Source organism: Odocoileus virginianus, chromosome X (genome assembly GCF_023699985.2).
Source record: "Odocoileus virginianus isolate 20LAN1187 ecotype Illinois chromosome X, Ovbor_1.2, whole genome shotgun sequence".
In the NCBI taxonomy this organism is placed as follows: Eukaryota; Metazoa; Chordata; class Mammalia; order Artiodactyla; family Cervidae; genus Odocoileus; species Odocoileus virginianus.
Window position 1 is genome coordinate 42,849,197 of NC_069708.1, and position 7,666 is coordinate 42,856,862.

A 7,666-nucleotide genomic window follows, 5' to 3' on the forward strand; every position below is an offset into this window, starting at 1 on the left:
GTCAGCCATGGGTGTACATGTGTTTCCCATCCTGACCCTCCCTCCCACCTCCTTCCCCATCCAATCTCTTAGGGTCATCCCAGTGCACCAGCCCTGAGCCCCCTGCCTCATGCATTGAACCTGGACTGGCGATCTATTATACATATGATAATATACATATTTCAATGTTTTTCTCTCAAATCATCTCACCCTCACCTTCTCCCATAGAGTCCAACAGTCTGTTTTTTACATCTGTGTTTCTTTTGCAGCCTCGCATATAGGGTCATCGTTACCATTTTTCTAAATTCCATATATGTGTGTTAATATACTCTATTGCTATTTTTCTTTCTGACTTACTTTGCTCTGTATAATAGTCTCCAGTTTCATCCGCCTCATTAGAACTGATTCAAATTCATTCCTTTAATAGCTGAGTAATATTCCATTGTGTATATGTACCACAGCTTTCTTATCCATTCATCTGCCGATGGACATCTAGGTTGCTTCCATGTCCTGGCAATTGTAAACTGTGTCACAATGAACATTGGCGTACACGTGTCTCTTTCAATTCTGGTTTCCTCGGTGTGTATGCCCAGGAGTGGGATTGCTGGGTCATATGGCAGTTCTATTTCCAGCTTTTTAAGGAATCTCCACACTGTTCCTCATAGTGGCTGTACTAGTTTTCATTCCCACCAACAGTGTAAGAGGGTTCCTTTTTCTCTGCACCCACTCCAGCATTTATTGTTTGTAGACTTTTGGATAGCAGATCAGTTTTCCCAGCACCACTTGTTAAAGAGATTGTCTTTTCTCCATTGTATATTATTGCCTCCTTTGTCAAAGATAAGATGTCCATAGGTGCGTGGATTTATCTCTGGGCTTTCTATTTTGTTCCATTGATCTATGTTTCTCTCTTTGTGCCAGTACCATACTGTCTTGATGACAGTTGCTATGTAGTATATACTGAAGTCAGGCAGGTTGATTCCTCCAGTTCCATTCTTCTTTCTCAAGACTGCTTTGGCTATTTGAGGTTTTTTGTAATTCCATACAAATTGTGAAATTATTTGTTCTAATTTTCTGAAAAAAAAATTGGTAGCTTGAAAGAGATTGCATTGACTCTATACATTACTTTGGATAGTATAGTCATTTTCACTATATTGATTCTTCCAATCCATGAACATCAGGTATTCAATCTTATCATAACAAGGCAAGATACAAGCATGAATGTGTTTCCTAATATGATACAATGTATCATTGATAATTTACAGGTAAACAGTCAGTCCTGATAATGCCTTTTATCTCAGCATAATTAGGTGAGCTTTGAAGCTTCTGAACTGTGGTGTTGGAGAAGGCTCTTGAGAGTCCCTTGGACTACAAAAAGATCCAACCAGTCAATCCTAAAGGAGATCAGTACTGGGTGTTTATTGGAAGGACTGATGTTGAAGCTGAAACTCCAATACTTTGGCCACTTGATGCAAAGAGTGACTCATTTGAAAAGAACCAGATGCTGGGAAGGACTGGGGGAAGGAGAAGAAGGCGATGACAGAGGATGAGATAGTTGGATGGCATCATCAACTCAATGGGCACGAGTTTGGGTAAGCTCCGGGAGTTGGTGATGGACAGGGAGATCTGGCATGCTGCAATTCATGGGGTCACAAAGAGTTGGACATAACTGAGTGACTGAAGTGAAGTGAACTGAACTGAACCTTCTTTTTTGTGTCAGTTACTTAGATGCACCCACCCATATGTAAATATTCACAAACTATGCCCTTGTCTATATTATATATATATATATGTATATATATATATATATGTATGTGTGTGTGTGTGTGTTTGTTCTCGAATTCAGTCGTTCAATTGTGTCCGACTCTTTGAGACCCCATGAATCGCATCAGATCAGGCCTCCCTGTCCATCACCAACTCCTGTAGTCTACACAAACCCATGTCCAGAGGGATGGTGATGCCATCCAGGCATCTCATCCTCTGTCGTTCCCTTTTCTTCTTGCCCCCAATCCCTCCCAGCATCAGGGTCTTTTCCAATGAGTCAACTCTTAGCATGAGGTGGACAAAGTATTGCAGTTTCAGCTTCAACATCAGTCCTTCCAATGAACACCCAGGACTAATCTCCTTTAGGATGGACTGGTTGGATCTCCTTGCAGTCCAAGCAACTCTCAAGATTCTTCTCCAGCACCACAGTTCAAAAACATCAATTCTTTGGCACTCAGTTTTCTTCACTGTCCAATTCTCACATCCATACATGACTACTGGAAAAACCATAGCCTTGACTAGATGGAACTTTGTTGGCAAAGTAATGTTTCTGCTTTTTAATATGCTATCTAGGTTGATCATAACTTTCCTTCCAAGGAGTAAGTGTCTTTTAATTTCATGGCTGCAATCACCATCTGCACTGATTTTGGAACCCAAAAAATAAAGTGTGACACTGTTTCCACTGTTTCGCCATCTATTTGCCATGAAGTGATGGGACCAGATGCCATGATCTTAGTTTTCAGAAAGTTTAGTTTTAAGCCAACTTTTTCACTCTCCACTTTCACTTTCATCAAGAGGCCCTTTAGTTTTCCATTTTCTGCCATAAGAGTGGTGTCATCTGCATATCTGAGGTTATTGATACTCTTCCTGCAATCTTGATTCCAGCTTGTACTTATTCCAGCCCAGCGTTTCACATGATGTACTATGATATAAGTTAAATAAGCAGGGTGACAATGTACAGCCTTGACATACTCCTTTTCCTATTTGGAACCAGTCTATTGTTCCTTGTCCAGTTCTAACTGTTGCTTACTGACCTGCATACAGGTTTCTCAAGAGGCAGGTCAGGTGGTCTGGGATTCCCATCTCTATCAGAATTGTCCACAGTTTATTGTGATCCACACAGTCAAAGGCTTTGTCATAGTCAATAATGCAGAAATAGATGTTTTTCTGGAACTCTCTTGCTTTTTTGATGATCCAGAGGATGTTGGCAATTTAATCTCTGGTTCCTCTGCCTTTTCTAAAATCAACTTGAACATCTGGAAGTTCAAGATTCACGTATTGCTGAAGCCTGGCTTCGAGAATTTTGATCATTAGTTTACTAGCATATGAGAAGAGTGCAATTGTGTGGCAGTTCAAGCATTGTTTGGCATTGCCTTTCTTTGGGATTGGAAGGAAAACTGATATTTTCCAGTCCTCTGGCCACTGCTGAGTTTTCCAAATTTGTTGACATATTGAGTGCAAGAATTTTGCAGCATCATTTTCAGGATTTGAAAAAGCTCAACTGAATTCCATCACCTCCACTAGCTTTATTTGTAGTGATGCTTTCTAAGGCCCACTTGACTTCACATTCTAGGATGTCTGGCTCTAGGTGAGTGATCACATCATCGTGGTTATCTGGGTCATGAAGATCTTTTCTGTACAGTTCTTCCATGTATTCTTGCCACCTCTTCTTAATATCTTCTGCTCTTGTTAGGTCCATACCATTTCTATCCTTTATCAAACCCTTCTTTGAATGGAATGTTCCCTTGGTATCTCCAATATTCTTGAAGAGATCTCTAGTCTTCCCCATTCTGTTGTTTTCCTCTATTTCTTTGCATTGATCGCTGAGGAAGGCTTTCTTATCTCTCCTTGCTATTCTTGGAATTCTGCATTCAGATGCGAATATCTTTCCTTTTCTCCTTTGCTTTTCTCTTCTCTTCTTCTCACAGCTATTTGTAAGGCCTGCTCAGACAGCCATTTTTCTTTGTTTTAATTAATTAATTAATTTTTTCATTTATTTTTATTAGTTGGAGGCTAATTACTTCACAATATTATAGTGGATTTTGTCATACATTGACATGAATCAGACATGGAGTTACATGTATTCCCCATCCCGATCCCCCTCCCACCTCCCTCTCTACCTGGTCCCTCTGGGTCTTCCCAGTGCACCAGGCCCAAGCACTTGTCTCATGCATCCAACCTGGGCTGGTGATCTGTTTCACCATAGATAATATACATGTTTTGATGCTGTTCTCTCGAAACATCCCACCCTCGCGTTCTCTGCCATATTACCCAGCAAATACGACTTCTGGGCATACACACTCAGGAAACCAGATCTGAAAGAGACACGTGCACCCCAATGTTCATTGTAGCACTGTTTATAATAGCCAGGACATGGAAGCAACCTAGATGTCCATCAGCAGATGAATGGATAAGGAAGCTATGGTACATATACACAATGAAATATTACTCAGCCATTAAAAAGAATTCATTTGAATCAGTTCTAATGAGATGGATGAAACTGGAGCCCATTATACAGAGTGATGTAAGCCAGAAAGATAAAGAACATTACAACATACTAACACATATATATGGAATTTAGAAAGATGGTAATGATAACCCTATATGCAAAACAGAAAAAGAGACACAGATGTACAGAACAGCCATTTTTCTTTTTTCAAATTTCTTTTCCAAGGGGTGGACTTAATCCCTGTCTCCTGTACAGTGTCATGAACCTCTGTTCATAGTTAATCAGGCACTCTATCAGATCTATTCCTTTAAATCTATTTCTCACTTCCACTGTATAGTCATAAGGTCATACCTGAATGTTCTAGTGCTTTTCCCTACTTTCTTCATTTTAAATTTGAATTTGCCAATGAGGAAGGAGTTCATGATCTGATCTACAGTCACCTCCTGGTCTTGTTTTTGTTGACTATATAGAGCTTCTCCATCTTTGGCTGCAATGAATATAATCAGTTTGATTTGATGTCCATGTGTAGAGTCTTCTTTTGTGTTGTTGGAAGAGAGTGTTTAGTATGATCAGTGTGTTCTCTTGGCCAAACTCTATTAGCCTTTGCCCTGGTTCATTCCGTACTCCAAGGCCATATTCGCCTGTTACTCCAGGTGTTTCCTGACTACCCACTTTTGCATTCAAGTCTCCCATAATGAAAAGGACATCTTTTTTGGGTGTTAGTTGTAAAAGGTCTTGTAGTTCTTCATAGAACCATTCAAATTCACCTTCTTCAATGTTACTGGTTGGGGCATAGGCTTGGATTGCCGTGATGTTGAATGGTTTGCCTTGGAAAAGAACAGAGATCATTCTGTCATTTTTGAGATTGCATTAAAGTTCTGCATTTCGGACTCTTTTGTTGACCATGATAGCTACTCTATTTCTTCTAAGGGATTCCTGCCCACAGTAGTAGATACGATGGTCATCTGAGTTAAATTCCCCCATTCCAGTCCATTTTAGTTCACTGATTCCTAGAATGTCGACGTTCAATCTTGCCATCTCCTGTTTGACCACTTCCAATTTGCCTTGATTCATGGACCTAACATTCCAGGTTCCTATGCAATATTGCTCTTTACAGCATTGGACCTTGTTTCTATCACCAGTCAAATCCAAAACTGGGTATTGTTTTTGCTTTCGCTCCATCCCTTCATTCTTTCTGGAGTTATTTCTCCACTGATCTCCAGTAGCATATTGGGTACCTACCGACCTGGGGACTTCATCTTTCAGTGTCCTATCTTTTTGCCTTTTCATATTGTTTATGGAGTTCTCAAGGCAGGAATACTGAAGTGGTGTGTCATTTCCTTCTCCAGTGGACCACATTATGTCAGACCTCTCCACAATTACCTGTCCATCTTGGGTGGCTCCACATGGCATGTCTTAGTTTCACTGAGTTAGACAAGGCTGTGGTCCATGTGATCAAATTGGATAGTTTTCTGTGATTATGATTTCAGTGTATCTGCCCTCTGATGCCCTCTCACAACACACCCACACCAACACCCACATCCACCCACACACACACACACACACACACACACACACACACACACACACATATATATATATATATATATGAGTTATATATAATGTTTTAAGTGCTCTGGATTAAATGATACATTATAGTGTCTCTAATGAAAAGGCAATTAGAAAACTTTGAAATCAAAACATTTATTTTCAAATAAAATACTCTAGTCCTGAGTGGGAGTTAGGTTGAATCCAGGGCTGAGGCAGCCCGCACCCCTCCTCCTGGCCTCAGTGGATCATGCCTAGCATATGGCTGCAGTAGCAGACTAAGGGGACAGGGTATGACTGGGGGTGCTGGCACAGGAGGCAATGCCCCTTCCAGTTACTAACCCCGTCAGCTTAGCAGCCCCCAAGGAGACTGACTGCCTACTTACGCATAAACTAGTGGAGAGTCTGAAGCCCTATGGGATTTTTGAAGAGGAAGAACAAATTCAGTGAGGATTTTAATTTGGGGAAAATTAACCTGGTAAGAATGGATAAGAGAAATCAGTGAAAGCAAGAATCTTCTACAATCTGTAATTGAACATGTTGGTGGGAAAATGTTTATATCTGGATCTTACAGAGCAGGAGTACATTTCAAAAGATGCCAATATTGATGCCTTGGGTGTTGTACCCAGACTTGTTGTTCAAAGTGACTTTTCACCTCATTCTATGATAAGTTGAAATTATAGGGAGAAATAAAATATTTAAAAGCTGTTGAAGAGGAATTTGTACCAGTTATCAAACTGTTTTATGGGATAGAGATTGATATTTTGTTTGCAAGAGTTACACTGTAGAGTATTCTAGAAGACTTGGACTCAAAATATATGACAGTCTGTTTAAAAATTTAGATATGTATAAGAAGTCTTAATGACTGCAGGGTAACCAAAGAAATTTTACATCCAGTACCAAACGCTGACAACTTCAGGTTAACCCTGAGAGCTATCAAACTGGGCCAAACACCACAACATCTACTCCAAGATATTAGGTCATCTCAGTGTTGTCTCCTGGGCTATGCTCATAGCAGGAACTTGCCAGCTTTGTCCAAATGGAATGGCATCAACTCTAGTGCATATATTTTTCTTGGTGTTTTCTAAATGATATGTGTTTAAATTATATTAAAATAAAATTAACTATAGAGTCTGTAAAAAGCATAAGTGATAATAAGTATTGGCAAAGGTGTGGAGAAAAGGAAAACTTGTGCACTGTGGGTAGGAATAAAACAGAGCAGTTATAGGAAACCAGTATAGAAGTTCCTCAAAAATTACAAATGTAACTGCCATGTGATCCAGCAATCTTACTTCTGGGTATTAAAAAAAATAAAATAAACACTATCAAAAATTTATAACACCCCCATGTTTATTGCTACATTATTTCTAATAACTAGGATATGGAAACAATCTATATCGATTGAAGTTGAATGAATATAAAAATATGGCATACACTCAAACACACACAGACACACACACAGTGGAATATTATTTAGCCATTGAAAGAGAGAAATCACAACAATGTAAATGGACTTTGAGGGCATTATGTTAAGTTAAATGTTAGGCTGAGAAAGGAATATAAAACATCCTTAATTTGTAGGTAAATTCTAACAATTTATTTAAAAATTTTCGAATATACAGAGAATAGATTGTGTGACTGGGGTGGGGGGGGGGCTAAGGGCTGGGAGAACTCTGTGAAGGAAATCAAATGTTTTAAGCTTTCAGTTATAAAATAAAGAAATCATACAAATGCAATGTACATCATGGTGACTAAAGTTAATAGTGGAAGTTGCTCAGTCATGCCCGACTCTTTATGACCCCATGAACTATACAGTCCATGGAATTCTCTAGGCCAGGATACTGGCATGGGTAGCCTTTCCCTTCTCCAGGGAATCTTCCCAACCCAGGGATGGAAACCAGGTGTCCTGCATTGCAGGCGGATTCTTTA

The 7,666-nt window shown here is 39.6% G+C and overlaps 1 pseudogene; it reads left to right on the forward strand.

Annotated features, from left to right (window-relative positions):
- The first annotated feature begins 6,058 nt into the window (after nucleotides 1-6,058).
- Nucleotides 6,059-6,829, forward strand: LOC110151665 (poly(A) polymerase type 3-like; annotated as a pseudogene).
- Nucleotides 6,830-7,666: the final 837 nt, after the last annotated feature.